The 12,158-nt window shown below is 46.4% G+C and overlaps 1 protein-coding gene and 1 non-coding gene across 4 annotated transcripts in view; one reads left to right on the top strand and one right to left on the bottom strand.

Annotated features, from left to right (window-relative positions):
- Positions 1-12,158, top strand: part of LOC122395740 (acetylcholine receptor subunit alpha-like) — a 43,842-nt gene that overhangs the window by 13,283 nt on the left and 18,401 nt on the right. The gene's annotated exons all lie outside the window — the stretch shown is intronic.
- On the bottom strand, positions 5,119-5,192 carry Trnan-guu. The gene has a single exon. It is a non-coding gene; the product is annotated as a tRNA-Asn (tRNA).

Below are 12,158 nucleotides of genomic sequence, written 5' to 3'. Positions count from 1 at the left end.
AAACGAAATAATTGTTGTTACGGGTCGATAACTCGCCGTTACCTCGGTAATTTTAGCGTCGTCGAATGGAGGGACAACAAAGTCTTGTTCCAATTTCGATTGGGTGTTTCCTCGAAGGGGAGGGCAGGACGAAAACGGAGTATCGCGAGGAACCCAGAGACCCGACCCGGACGGGGACAAGGAAACAACTCGAGCGCGAATATTCACAGCAGATGGAAAAGTTTTCTTCCTCTTGGCGGCAGTCTCGCCCTTAAAACGCCGCTGCTTTATGAGAATCCTGTCAAGTTTAGTCGAGCGAAACACCCCGGCACGGAACTTTGGCGTCCTGCGACTCGTCCTCCATCTTTTTCGATGCCTCTTTTTAGTAACGATCGCGACCCAGTCGTACGATATTCTCGTTATTAACGCTAAACCTACCGACGCTTGTATACCCATTCCTACTGTACACTGTTGTAACCGAACAGTGGAAGCTGTGGATGATCGTCTCGTTTGATCTTTGCTACATACACATTTCGGTAGGAAAAGTTTGATAAATTGATAGACGGGGAGTTAACCGGAGATTCGTGGGAATATCCTGAACCGTTTGGTGTCTCTTAGGGATTCTCTAACGCGAGATCGCTTCTTCTTGAGGAAAGAATTAATCGGTTGTCAGGCGCAGCGTTCTCGTATCGCCCCGGGGATCCGATTTTTTCCGGACCCGGCCAGTGTGTTTTATCCGGAAAATTCGCGGCTCGGTAGCAAGTACGCGGGACAAAGGGTGTCGGATAAAGTTCCGTCGGGCCGGCGAATCCAAGTCCGGTGAACGGTAATAATTTCCTGTAGATTCCATCGCGTGCGCTAACGCGCGAATATAACTTATGAATCGTAACGCCGAGCGATCGATATTGAATTGCCGGCGAAATTTAGTCGAAAACGCGCCCGCGCGCGCATGCCCCTTTTCCGTGGATCATGCTCGGTGGAGTCGGGAGCGTAGACACGCTACGCTTTCAGTGGAAAAGAAAAAAAGAGTACCTACGTATGTATATCTGGTTGGAATGAAATATGAAATTTCATCAAGTAGGTCGTTATTTTTTTACGATTATCTCTGTTTTCGGTGGTCTGGTGGGTTACTTGGTCGTCCGTAAGTAGAGAAACTGGTGTCCTGATACGGACGACGAGGTTAGAGGAGCGATACGGCTAGCGGGATTATCAGGGCGAACCGATGATAACCGGGGTCAGACTAGTTTCCCTAATGATCCATCTATCACCTAGACTACCTGCGGAGTAGCCGAAAGTTGGTCTCGTTATCTGCGAAACAGGCAAAGTTGCAGCATCGTTGATGAGCGGGCGGCTACGCGGAACAGATAAAGGGAACTTAACTTGGCCTCTTCGGGGCTAGTCTCTATGCTCGTCTCGCGTAAAACGCTTCGAGCACTGCTAGTCGACTAAAATACGCCACGAATCTTAAAACTGTCGGCTACTTTCAGAAAGTTCCTTTTTAATCGACGCGTCGTGCAATTTCCCAAGAGATTTTCCCTCTTTTTTCTTCTTCTTCTTGTTTTTCCCCTTTTTCTCCAAGCAACGGAGAAAAAGGAACGTAAGGATCGCGTAAGCAAGGTGTCCATGTGACGCGTTCTATCGAAATTGGTCACGCGGGGACGTTTACCGCATCCATCCGGTGATATCGAGTTGTACATTTCCATTTAGCACCCCCGTCCTCCTCACGGAAATATGTATCCTGGAAAGGCGAAGGGCTCGGTCTCTGTAGGGTTTAAACTCAATTTGTCGCTCAAGTTGCGCTCTCCTGATTTTCCCGTGGAAAGTGAAGCCTGCGGGCTTTCGAGCCGCGCAAACCGCTGTCGTTTTCTCATTTTTCTTATCAGGCTTCAACTTCATACGTGACGCGCTCGACGTTGGCTTTGTGTCGAGCTTCACTCGGCATTCCTTAATATCGCGGTTAAGAGGTAAGGGCCCCACGCTAGAAATTGGCCCTTCAATTTCCCTCCTCGCCGACATGCAACACAATTTTTGCCGATACTCACCCGCGGCTTTTAAACACATAAGTAAATCGACTTTTGGTCTACGAGCAGGTTGTTTGTTTCGAAAATATTGCAGAAACGTACGGACCAATTGTTTCCCTGGTTGTTACTCTTGGACTCGAAGCGGTGGAATTTTTGTTGGAGAGAGCAGAGGGTTCGTCGATTCGGTGAATCTCGTCCGAAAACCGATAGGAGGAACGCGACCGCAAATATCGCGGTAAATTTAGTTACGGGAAACGTTCGTTTCTACCGTTCGAACGAAACTTGTGTCGGCATCGTTGTCCAATAAACCGAATACGGTTTTCTTTCTCTACATTTTCCAATTTCGATCCCGAAACTCTTAGTGTTTCGAGCAGCCGATTTTGAAACGTTGCTCGACGTCAACACACGACTGCCTGTTTTTGTTTCTTTTAAGGCATGAATACAACGAGAGCAAAGACAATCAGAAACGGAGCTCGAATGTAACACGCGTTTCCGACGACGAGAAAAATAAATTGCTTCTCGGAATGGCCAACTCGTTAAGAATAAGTAGTATTCGTCGAGGATTCCGTTTTGCGCGTTGCTGGTTCGGTAAATAAAACCCATCGAGAGTGTTGCTCGTAATATTCGCGTTTCAAGAAACTTATTCAACGCAACGGAGACGTTAGCTCGTCGTAATTAAAATTATACAATTTAAAAACGAAAGGCAGGCCAACACCGACGACTGCTCTTCGCGTATATTCTCAAAGATGCTCGACATCATTTTGTTACAGACGCAAGGTTCGTAGTATTTTTCATTCTACGTTTATTGAGAACGGAAAGAACGTGCAAGTTTGTTGGGGACTTTGAGAGACAAGTTTCAAACTATTTTCATTATCGGATCAAACAACTTTAAACGAATATAAAATCTTTTAAATGAATTTATACGAGACGACGTAACGTTATACGTATGAAAATATATTAACACAGAGACGAGAGAAAGCGAAAGGTGGATTTACCTGAATATAAGGAGAGACAGGGTATTGTGGGGAGTTTGGAAACTGGCCAAGTATCGATAATTAGTTTCTGCATGAGCACAAAGAAACTGGAACGAAATTAAGACAACGGCTTCGGGATGGACCGGTCCAACAATAAGCCGCCGGTCCCGGTCTTTGAAGCAACTTTTAAGCGGACTAATTCACGATAATGGTATCCCGAGGGTGCTAAAGCATCCCGTGGTGGGATTCGAGATGCGATTAAAGTCGTCTCCACGATCGTCTTGAAGGAAACGCGGACGAAAATTATTGTTTGCCCATTTTACGGCCAACTAAAAACGTAGTAACGATCCGAGTGGGAAATTGTCGTTTGATCGGCAAGAAGAAGAAAAGGACCAGCTATATTACGCCACTTTCTACACCCGGACGAACAAAAAACTAAAACGCGAGTTTTAGGTTTCGTTTGGCCGTAGGCGTAGACCGAATCTCGGAACCTTTCTCGCTAGAACGGACAAAAGGGTTTATACACGGGGTCCAAGGTTCGTTCGTTCGTTCGTTCGTTCGTTCGTTCGTTCGTTCGTTCGTTCGTTCGTTCGTTCGTTCGTTCGTTCGTTCGTTCGTTCGTTCGTTCGTTCGTTCGTTCGTTCGTTCGTTCGTTCTGTTCCTTTGCCCCGGTGTATTGCAAAAACGGCTAGAACCTTGTACAATTTCGCCTGCAGCTTACCGATAGGCTTCTCGAACCTGGCACGATTGCTTCCGATCTTCTTTTTCACGATAATCACTTTCCACCTTGGTCTGCTCTACCCGCGTGCACAAGCACCTTTGCTTTTCCCTAAAAAATTCCTATCGGTGGCCAACGGTCAATTACCCCTTTCCTAATACCGCGGTTCTGCTAGACAACACTCAACAGGCCTGAAAATATTAAATGTTTACTTTGGTTGCACGCCTTTTACTCAACGATAGCTCTATTAGAGCAAAATAAATGTTTCGATTCGGAGTTTGAAATGAAACTTGCACGATCTACGTGGTGTTATCGATGCAGAGTATAGAGAGAGACATGGCTGCTGCGATAAATGTATGTTTCGCAATTGTAAAGCGTCCTTTCCGATGCAGCTGAAAGTTAAATGAGGTCGGAGGAAGGGTTCACCATAACCGATATAATACAGGCAGGTGTACCACGGTGCCCCGAAGTCGTCGCGACGCTTGCTTGAATTTACTTTTTTCTTTGACATTAAAAAATTTACGAGAAATCAATCATTTTACACGGATAAGCGTGATCGGACCATAAGCCAATACAACAATAGATTGTACGATAGAGAAGGAAATTAATTTTATAAATAGTCATAAAATAAAGATTTAGCATCAGAAATTCCTCTGACATCCGTCGTTGCTTGTGATAGATGCCAGGGAGCGGAGTTTAATCACGAGTCATTTCCCATTTTCATCATCTGCTAAATCGATCAGTAGTACACCCACTGAATGACTGCCGAGACGTTCCTTCGCTTCCGAGATATTGCCTCGGCAGTAGATCTTTGCCAGCGAGAAAGGTCGACATCTAGCGGTGTCTCCACAAACTACGCGTTTATCCATCAAATATGTGTAATTGTCTAGTCATTGCACTACATTCAAAATTATGTACATATATTCGGAATTAAGGCGTTTTATCGAACCTTTTCAAACAAGTACCGTACGTACACTTATTATCGATATTATTCATAGAGGGGAAATCATTCTTCGTATCGATGTTCCATCGCTGCGAAACATGATTTTAAAAAATGAAAATGATCGAGACGTCTCGTAGAATGAAAGTTACGAGTGCACGTACCGACGACAGCCAACGGTGAACGCAGCTTATAAAAGAAGATTTGCGCCACTGTCGCATAAATGTTTCATAAAGCTGTATCGATACATAGAGTATTCGTATATGCGATACAGCCGTCGAAAGCTTTATCCGCGTTAAACGAATTTTACAACATTCGCGTAAAGTGCGATCGTGTAATATTCGCGTACAGTGGACCGAGCACGAGTAACGAGAATTTGATAATATCATATTTTCGATACGTTTGAACGATCTAATTGCGGACGTAACTAATCAGACATGTTGTTATTGCGTTTCCATTTATAAAATTGGAAAATAAAAAAGCAATCGCCCCCGGGTGGGCTCGAACCACCAACCTTTCGGTTAACAGCCGAACGCGCTAGCCGATTGCGCCACGGAGGCACACGTTTCTCTTCTCTCGAAAAAACAAACTGTGTATGCGTATAGAAATTATTATCTCTGTTTCCGCGTTTCTCGCGAAATTAACGCGTCGCGAGAGGACGGAAGAACGGAAATGTTCCTTGTAATGTCAAAGGGCGCAGAAAAGACGATGCCGCGAGCGGATACGGAAGGAAATTGTTGGCCGGAATTATCGAATGTTGTGCGAAAAAAATATGCATCTCACCGAGTGGTTTGCTGCGTGGGACATTTAATCAGAAAATCCATCAAGAGATTGCTTCTGGGCAATTTCTTTTCTCTCGCGTAGCAACCTGGCCCCTCCCCCGTTACCGACTCTAATTCACTCTCTCTTGGTCTTTCTGTACTCTTGCACGCTAAAAGGAATATGTATCTGGACGTAGAAACAACACCGCATAGCGATAACGATCAAAAATGTAAAACCGTACGTTATTTCGAGAAAAAAATTGTTTCAAATGATTTTCAGGTTTGCGTTGGTAAGGCAAAGTGTGTCGTATTATTTAATAGGGCATCGGTGGTTAAGCCGGTGGTCCGCGTGCTCGTACGAGTTATCGTTTGAAAACTAGAGCTGTCGGCGAAAAAAATTTAGTGCAGCTGTTGTGTGCCCCCTGATAACATTACGTTTCGTGGCTCGTATTCTCTCGAGCACGCGATCTTTCCCAATCGGGGTCTCCTTATCTCGACGTCAGCATGACCTTATCGTTAACTCGGAGTATTCGAGTGAAAAAAAATGCGCGGCCGTTTGCGCGCACCTTTCCTCCGTTGGAAACGACACGACGACGGCCTTGCCAGATTCTTATCGTCCCCGTGTCCCCGAAAATATGTACAATTTCCGCGTACCGTGCGTACGTGGTATTTCGCGCAGCGTGGAAAAATGCGTGTTTACAAAAGGAGGTTTCACGGTTCGACACATTGGTTCGGGCCGGGCGGACCGCGACTGATGGATTGTCCGTCAACGAGAGCCTGGAAATACGAGCTTTTCGGTGTCGACGCTCAAATAATACCCACCGGTGTTCGATATGCAAAATTGTCGAGCAATCGACGGCGCATCATACTAAAAAAGAGAAAAAAGCACCGAAGCGCACGAACGAACCAATACCGTGTACGCGCGGTGCAATTTCTCTGGACATTGAGATTTATTTTCTACAGTTTTCTTTATTTATTTTAGAATCGCTTGTAAACCAGCGTGGAACATTAGTCGAAAGATTCATCGATAGATCAAAGTTGGTAGTTTACGAATCGATCGAGAGGTTGCATTCGTTATTCGTGAATAAACTTTTCCCAACTCGGCCTCGATATTTACCGGGCATGGTTCACCGGTTTGCGAGCCCCTATTTTTCTTTGGTTTTTTTTTTTGGACGCCGTCAGAGGGTAACTTTTTCGTCGGAGCCAAACATGGACGAAACAATTGAATACAAAGCTGCTGCATTCTATTTTCTACTTGGACGCGACTCGTTGTGTCTCGTTCCCACGAGCTTTTTTTTTCTTTTTTTTTCTTGCCTTGGATGAATTCGACGATTGGATATCGACTGGAGGACGGAGTTTCGTTATCCGCGCTTCCGGCGATCGTCGTCGGTTCCAATGGTCGAAATAATTCCGGGACGTCGTGATTTCATTGTAATTTCAAATTTTGCCCGAGAAATTCCGTTGTACGATATACCTTTTCAATAACGCGTTCAACTTTGGTTAAATTACGTATATTTAACGTAGAGAGATATCGAATGTATCCGGAATGTGGCAGTGTCAGTGTCAGTGTCAGTGTCAGTGTCAGTGTCAGTGTCAGTGGCAGTGGCAGTGGCAGTGGCAGTGGCAGTGGCAGTGGCACGTGCTCGAAAAATGTTTAGATCGCAGAGAGTAGAGTAAATCCTGCGATTAATATCGACGTAGAGAAGCGTTGTACGAACGAGATTCTCTCTTCCATAAGCGGGTCCGTTTATCGTCGACGCTTCCATCGGTCTCAAGTTCCTTAAGACACTTTAAGCAAATCGTGATCTACGAGCAGCCTGTAAAGGGGCTCGGCATCGAGGGAGCGGCTGGCGACTTGGCTCGAGACACCTCGTTCGAGGCTTGCCACTAATTAAGAAATACTTGCACCTTAACGTATACTCTAACAACTCGGTGACGCGTGCTTCAGCCAACCCCCTTTTACCCTTTTACCCTTTTACCCTTTGTCCCTTTTCCCGTTTCGTCGTTCGGTTCGATTGATATTGCGATTCGTTATTTACGTAACTGTTATCGATTCAGGAAAAGAAGTTTGGGGCGTCGCGTCGCGTCGCGTCGCGACGGTGTTCGTATCTCATAGCCGTTGGTCGTGTTTGAATAATTCTCGTGACATAACCGATTCCGCTCGGCTATTTATAGCTCATGTTTCGTATCTGTTGGACGATATTGATGCGCGTACACGTAAACACCTTCGTAATGCATTAGGAATCATTTCGGTCTGTTTTGTTGGGAAGAAAGGTACGCGCGCAAAGCGTCGTAAAGTTGGAAACCGACTAGCAACCGGAGCAACGGAAGAAGGGCTGTGTAACTTGGAAAGAAGGTCAAACGAGAGAAGCGTGTTTCCGTCAACATTTTTACTAGTTTTTCCTATGGAAAAGTCATTCCTGCGACTCGGTTCAGGTTTCTATGAGACGCATTCCCTGGCCCCTCCCCCGGAACACCGGTCGACGAACAAAGATAGACGCGCGCTGGCTGTTGTTTAACAATCAAAGAGTAGCGTTTGTTGAAAGTAGAGGGGACGATTTTCGCGCAACCGATCGGTCCGCGCGCGTACCCCGTCTGACGAGAATTTATTTCGTTCGGAGGCTATTAACGGGCCGGTATCTGCGTGCAACAGGTGATTACACACGCGTTTCGGCAAATATCGTCCAATTAAACGTCGCCGGGGCGACGGTGGTTCTCGCTGGTCGAGCAACCTCTCGTCACTTTCGCCGTTGGGACTTGGCGATTCCGAGCCGTTTGGCAAATTTCCTGAAGCCCGTGCCCGGTGTCGTCCGAACGCAATTTCCTCGACCGCACGCGACTCGTCGTCGATCGAGTAAACGAACCGATCGCGCATGTTGGCCGCGGATTCGACGACACCAAACTAATCCTATACCGAATCTACTCGTGCTCTACTCGGATACGATACACCACCGCGACTCGTTTCAATTTTCCAACTAGAATTTCTAGCAATATTTCGAACCTAGTAAATCCCACGTGCTTAAACCGTTATATGTATATAAAGGGAAACACCCTTAAACACGTAGAGAAAAAGGTCTCGTTCGTTTGTTGGTATCGATAACGGTCAGGCGAAATAGCTCGACACACGGAATCGATTCGGTCGTTTATTGGATCGGTCGAGCGGATATGATGGAGGCCTAGATGCGCGCGTATGCCGTACGTTCAGAATGCCCTTTGAATTCCAGGACAGAATCGTGCACCGAGGACGATCGTAGGAGGAGGACCTTGGAATACGTTCCTGGTGTCGATGGGGGATACGAACATATTAGGATTTTCAATCCAACGGACACGAACGTCGTGGAATTTAACTGGTTCGAAAGTCGAGGAACCTCGACGAATCCTCGTGGAACGAAGGAGCATTTTCTGCCTGTACGCGCATAGCGCGCGTCCTATCGGTACTTAAAAACAAACGATAGAGCAAACAAAAAAAAAAAGAAATTAAAAATAAGCTTGATAAATGGTGTTCCGGTTATTGTAACGTTGATCGCGGGTTCTATAGCAGGTTCTTTGCATACGCTGTGCTCTGGTTGTCTCCTCTTCGCGTTTCTCACGTTTCATTATTCACGTCGCGAGATAACGAAAAGCGAAGCATCGAAGCTGCTCCGTAAAGCTGTAGCCAGCCCGGCACTCGCAAACTCGAAACTTTCAACTTGTCGTCGTCGTCGTCGTCGTCCTCTTCTCTTGTCATCCGTACGTGACGCGTACCTCTCGACGTATTTCGTCGCTTTATCGTCCCGCAGTAAATATTTGATACGAAATCTTTATCCGGCGGGAGAGGCGAGAATCTATTTGCTCCGGCTGACGAATAATACGCTGCGAAATATCTACCGGTCGCTTCTTTCCTGCCTGATTTTTCTCTCGCCCGAGCTGTTGAACCGTTTCTCCTGTTTTCCATCCCCCTGGAACCGTATTCGCGCCAGTCGATTTTTCATAGTCGCGTAAATACCGTACCCAGCAGAGTAGACTAATACAGCGGGAGAGATTAAAAGTAACATGTTTTTTTACGATTTTCCCTATATTTTTGGTAGCATTTTCCCTCGGGGTTGAACAAAAGGCAGAAAAATTGAAAACGTTGCGCTCCGTAGGAACGACAATACGTGTAGCGAAAAAATAACCATCGGGATTTCCAGCTGGAAAAGTGCAAGTAAACTCGAAAACGGTATAGCATCGCGCTTTTACACGCGACGCAACACAGGTTCGCGTTTGTTTCGAATTGAAAGCCGCTCTGTTCCGGTCCGTTCGAAGCAAAAGGACAAATTTCTTTCTCCCGTTCCTTATTAGTAGACGCATCCAACGGGAAAAGGTACCGGCAGGCAGGCAGGCCGTGGCTCCTAAAACCAGAGGAAATTGGTTTGATCTTGCGAACGAGGGGAAAAAAGCCAGCCCGCGGGAACGTTCCCGCAGGCATCGTTATCAATGATTCAGGCAAACTTTCCCGTGGCCGGTTCTTTATTCCGGGAGTGACATTTCGTTCCGGCGCATCTCATTAAACTAACATTCCATTTCCCTGTTAGAGGGACGGATCATCGGCGAGCAGCGTCAAGATCCTGCGAAATTGAATTTCACCACGCGTTGCGTCTCGTCGCGTCTCGTCGCGTCTCGTCGCGTCTCGTCGCGGAATTTCCGTGACCGGGAATTAATTGGACGCTCGGAAACGAATCGATCTGACCCGGTACTTACCTTACCGTCTCCATATTTGCAAGTTAAACTTTGCGCGGCTAATTGTACCATCGACCCACCCCTGGCCGAAAACTAACTTTTCCCCGATCGAATTGCCCCGTTGATTCTCGACGGTTTCGACCGTTTCGACCGTTTCGATATCCTCCGCAGAACCGAATACGCGTATCCCCTCTCTTTCGCATCACGAGGACCAACAAATTGACGCTGCACGATATCCTAGTCGAAAATAAGTAGCCGAAACTTTGCTCCGACCGAGGAACGAAACCAACCAACTATGTATATCCTTTACTACTTTGTCAACTGATATCTCCTATTCGGGACACTTTTGTCTCAAAGAGTTTGGGTTAGGTCTGGGTTAACTGGACGGACGGTGTAAGTAGAAGGCTCGAATCGTGTGGGAAAAATTGGTGGTGGTATTGAAATTCTGGAGAAGCAAGAAGAAGCCGCAGCCAACAGCTAACGGTTGCGGCACCCTCGTAACCCAATTTAGAAGAGGACACAAAAGAGTATTCGGTGATATTGAGCCGTGAGATGCGACCTACTTGCAAACCGACCGACCGCTCCTGCCTTACCTTTTCCCTTCTTCCTTCTTCGACGCTTTGTTTTTACGTCCTCTTGGTCGCAATACGACTTATTCTGCATATTATCGGCACGTGGTACAACTCTTTCTCGCGTTTTACACCCTCGTGAGCAAACTCGTCCGCCAATCGTCTTTTTCGACGACAAGGTATCTGTTTCGGAATTTGATACTTCGTTATCTGGTATCGAGTAAGTACGTTTAATGGACGAAGGATGGTACTCGTGTTGTTTCATCGTGGTTCGAAGCCCTTTGCGTCACCAGATTCCGATAACCCAAAGAAAGAAACGTGTTTCCGTGATAGAAATCGGCAGACGAAACAAATTCTTTCTTCGCTGGAACGTCTGTTCTTTTCTAGCAATCACATTTTGATTAAATGAAAAGTATAATAAAGTAGTTGGAAAAGTAAAGAGAAAGAATTTTTCAAAGTATTGTTCTCGCTGGTAATATGATCCGAGAGATCGACTCGAAAGACGCCGCCGCCTCCTCGTCGGAAATATCTATCGATAAGATCGCGAGCGTCTTTCTATCAAATTTCAGAGGTTCTGGACCGAACGGAGAGGGAAAGGAAGGATGCTGGTGATGGTGATGGTGGTGGTGGTGGTTGTGGGGTGGGGGTTGGGAGGTGGTTGGGCTTAGAGGTCGAAGAAGATCGTGGATATTTAATTTTCCATGAGCCGAACCAGCCGGCAGTTGAATTGATTCCGGTGCTGGTGAGAAGCGTTCTCTCGTGAAGCCTGGCCCCGATCCCGATCGGCAGCCGTGGCCCGATGGTTCTGGATGCCAGAATTCCCACAGAATATCGCTTCTTCTACCTTGCACCCTTTCCACCGACTTCCTCCATTCCTGTCTGATATTCAATTATTCGCGAATAAAGAACATTGCCGTTGGATCGTCTTTTCTCGCTTTTTCTCTCCATTTTGATCGATTTTTCCGCCACGTTTGCGACTCGTTCTCTTCGATCGCGTTCTCTCCGCGTCGCAAACACGCGGATAAACTACGTTTAGACGTAATAGCGTACGAGTGTTGCAGACGTTGCGAGACATGCTGGAGTTTCGCGCACTCTCAGCTATTAAAAAATACAACGATCGATCCATTCCAAAGTCATCCCCCTCAACGTCTCCGCAGACACATTTTTTAAACCGTTTCCTATCGTGCCTCGAAATCTACGGCGTACCAGCTAATCGGATATAATATTAAAGTTCTCTTATTTATGCCGACCTTGGCCAGTAATAGAAGCATTTGAACCTGTTCCGTAAGACTTTAAAGCGTCCTTTAAAAGTGTGAGATTCTTTCCAATGAAATGGATGCACAAGACCTAATTATTCTCTCTTGCATGGTCATGCTCTTGCGGGGTTGTTGGTTGCTCACGGTAAACATCATCTTTCAGTTATCCAGGCAAAAAGAAATCGAGCAGAGTAAGGTTGGCTGAACGAGCTAGCCGTGGTGTATCTGTCCGGTCCGTCCAA

Source organism: Colletes gigas, unplaced genomic scaffold, assembly GCF_013123115.1.
Source record: "Colletes gigas isolate AHSC1104 unplaced genomic scaffold, ASM1312311v1 Colletes_gigas_Sc00006, whole genome shotgun sequence".
NCBI classification, from domain to species: Eukaryota; Metazoa; Arthropoda; class Insecta; order Hymenoptera; family Colletidae; genus Colletes; species Colletes gigas.
Note: the sequence above shows the minus strand (reverse complement) of the source record. Positions and strands in the feature narration are given on the sequence as shown.